Source organism: Marmota marmota, unplaced genomic scaffold, assembly GCF_001458135.2.
Source record: "Marmota marmota marmota unplaced genomic scaffold, marMar, whole genome shotgun sequence".
Classification (NCBI taxonomy): domain Eukaryota; kingdom Metazoa; phylum Chordata; class Mammalia; order Rodentia; family Sciuridae; genus Marmota; species Marmota marmota.
Window position 1 is genome coordinate 31,032,138 of NW_026000174.1, and position 3,313 is coordinate 31,035,450.

At 42.8% G+C, this 3,313-nt stretch overlaps 1 pseudogene; it reads right to left on the reverse strand.

The window, feature by feature from the left end:
- Positions 1 to 270: 270 nt before the first annotated feature.
- LOC107158204 lies at positions 271 to 1,250 on the reverse strand (annotated as a pseudogene).
- Positions 1,251 to 3,313: the final 2,063 nt, after the last annotated feature.

Sequence of the window (3,313 nt, forward strand, 5' to 3'; positions counted from 1 at the left end):
GACACATATCTCATACTTCATGTGATGTAAGATCAGACCAGAGCAATCCCATAACTTCATTACTTGTTTGAGTTGCTCTGGATGGGCACCCATCATTATTGCACCCACCTAAGGTGGTCATGGATCAGCTGGAGAATACAAGTTGCCTAACTCTGTGAAGTGTCCTTCCCCATCTAGCACTCAGGTTCTGTATCCCTAAGGAAGAAGCTCTTTATCACAGCAACACTGTGCTGCCTGACATCACAGGGCTCCCTGAGGAAGGCTGCCTCCTCATTCAGGAATGTCCTGCAGAACCTGCTGCAGCACCAGCTTGAGGTTCTGCTGTTTCAGCCCCTGCTTAAAGGAGCCATCAAAGAAGTAAGTGAGGGGGTTGGTGCCACTGTTAACAGAGGACAGGACAACTGACAGCAGATAAAGACCATAAGACAATGTATCGATCAAGACAATCTGAATTGAGATTAGAAGCAGTGGATGCTAAAGGGCAGGCCATAGAGGAGGAAGACTAGCACTGTGAGCAAGATTTCAAATACGGCCTGGTAAATTGCATCTGGTGGGAAATGCAGAAGACTCTAGAAAGAAGGCCAGGCTGAATCAAGGGCGAATCACAAATAAAAAAGTTAGGCAGGCTGCAATAAACAAATAGATGAAAGACACCAGTCATTTTCATATTTTGTGTCTAGGAAGCCACAGTAATTCCTGTTCAGAATGCTCATTAGCAGCGACAGGACCCAGAGTAGGGCACACATGACAGAAGATGTGTGTTTTGGGTGGCAGCAGCAGTTTCAGATGGGACACAGAATGGACAGCAGCACTCAGTGCTAATGGCACTGAGCATGCTCAGGCCTATGATATAGGGAAACATCATCACAGTGGTAAAGCAGGAGAGGAAGATTGTGTTGGGATAGAAAAATTTGAAGAGTATCAGTGAGCAATCTATAATGTGGCAGCAGAGGAAGAGGAAGTAGGTGTCAACTAGGTTAAGGATGTAGACTGAGAAGGCGTTCCAGTGCATGCAGAAACCCAGGAGCCACAGTATAGTTGCTCCAGGACAGAGATGAACATCAGCAAGAATAGGTCAGAATGTTCTTGTTGAAAAGTGTAGAAATGGCCCTGTTCTTTCCATTCACCAGTATGCATTTGTTCCCCCAGGCTTAGGATTTGGGTTCATGCTCAGAAACACAACACTGATGCCCTTGGGAACACAAACCAGACATGAGCACCTGCTGCATGATTACTATTCTCAGGGTCATCCTGCTACATGGCAAGCACCGTCAGTCTGTTATGGGGAGGAAACAGAAGCTTACAGAGATTATCAATTTGGGCTGTGTTCAACTTTGATAAGCCACTTGGCCTCTGTAAGCCTCTACTTCCCCTCCTACTTCTGTAGGCTAGAGAGTTCTGGACCATTAAAAAAACCCATTTCTGGCTCACTCTGAAGCCTGGAATCTCTTTATTACAGCACACATGCTCTATTTACCTTGTAATACTTTATAATTCCAGCATCTCCATTCAACATGCTTTGGCCCTGGGTTGGACTGACAGGAAATGTGACTATGCTGTGGCTCCTGGGTTTCTGTATCCCTGCGCTGGAGATTTTTTCTCAAGTACAGTAGTTTATAAAGACACAGAGGTATCCGAGACACTCCCATGACTGAAAGTATTCCATCTAAGGAGGAGAAAGAAGACCTTGTTTTAGGGCCATGGGAATGTAAGCTCTTGCTAGGACAGGTGTGCACATGGCTGAGCCTGGTGAGCTAGAAATGACTCAGTTTGTCAGTCAATAAAGATGAAGCACTATCTATGTCCTCAGCAGCTTGCTTTGTATACTACACACTGTATATTCATATTTACTCAATGAATGAATGCATGACTGAAGAGTGTAATATTATTGGAGATTTCTGTTAAATGAAAATACAATAATTAACATTAGAAGATACATATAAAATGAAATTAAGAAAGTTTTATCTATTGTCATTCTTGTTGTCCACAGCCCTGAGTGTGTTTAGAAGAATTACTTATGTGTGATCAAGTAACTGAAATTGACCACTGGTGTGCATTTCAAGTGAGGCCTCCGTATGGCTTTACTGAGCACCTAGAAGCATTTTTGTACACACTGTGGTTGTAGGGTTTGTGTGTGAGCTGATTTGCCCAGTAACACCAAGGAGGAAGGAATAAACAAGAGTGAAATTTGAGTTCCACTGAAAGAGGGATAATGTTGGAATATTTATGGATGAATGTCAAGTGTTGTTCTGGGGTGTATGCAACATAAACCTACTTCTTTTTCTTGTATAGAAGATCTTTAGCAGTGTGTGCTTTGCTGATGAAAGGTTGTTTTCTTTTTTTCCTGTGTGATATCTCTGAGGAGTTGTAGATAAAATGCAGATCTTCAGTTGCTTATGCAGATTTCTTTCTTCTTCTTTCTTTTGGTATCAGGGAATGAATTCAGGGGCCATTAACCACTGAACCACATATTCAGCCCTTTTTAATTTTTTATTTAGACATAGGGTCTCGCTAAGTCACTTAGGGCCTTGCTAAGTAGCTCAGGTTGGCTCTGAACTTGCTATTTCCTATCTCAGCCTCCCAAGTTGCTATGATTATAGGCTGTGCTGCCATGCCTGGCTACTCAAGCAGATTTCAACAGGGGAAAAAGGACAAGCTCCTATGTGAGTGAATAACAAAAAATAACTGTTAGAGAATTTACCAGGCATTATCTCTTGGAATTCTCCTAAGATCCTATGAGGTAAGAATTGGTATTTTCCCCATTTTACAGAAAATGTCTATGTTGCATATCAGGAGGAGTGATTGGCCCCTGGCTTCACATACTGTGGATTTGAACCAGCAATGCTGTCTCAGGGTCTCCCTTTTAGTGTAGACATTGGGATCCACCACCATTGTGTGATGATTGCATATGGATGTAGGAAAATCAGAGGTGTAATTCCCAAGTCATATCTACGATGGGCATCAAAATTGTGGATGAAAAGAAAAAATCTAGCATAAGCACACTCCAAAAGGAAGAGAAGCTCATATATAGGGAGCAAAAGAGTGGAGGAGAAAGTCAGATAGGAGCAGATATGAGAATCCAGAATCCCTTTCCTGCCTCATCAAGGCAGCCTTGACTTCAGAATCCAGAGGGCTCACAGGGGCAGGAGGCCTCCAAGTAGACAGAGGATGCATCATCTTCTGGGGGAATGTCATGCTTTTTTTTCCCCACTAATAAATCATGTGTTTTTTAATGACCATCTATTATAATATCCTCTCTTATCACAGGAAGCAACTGAGACTTAAATAGGAAAAGAGAATCTCCCCCCCCCCC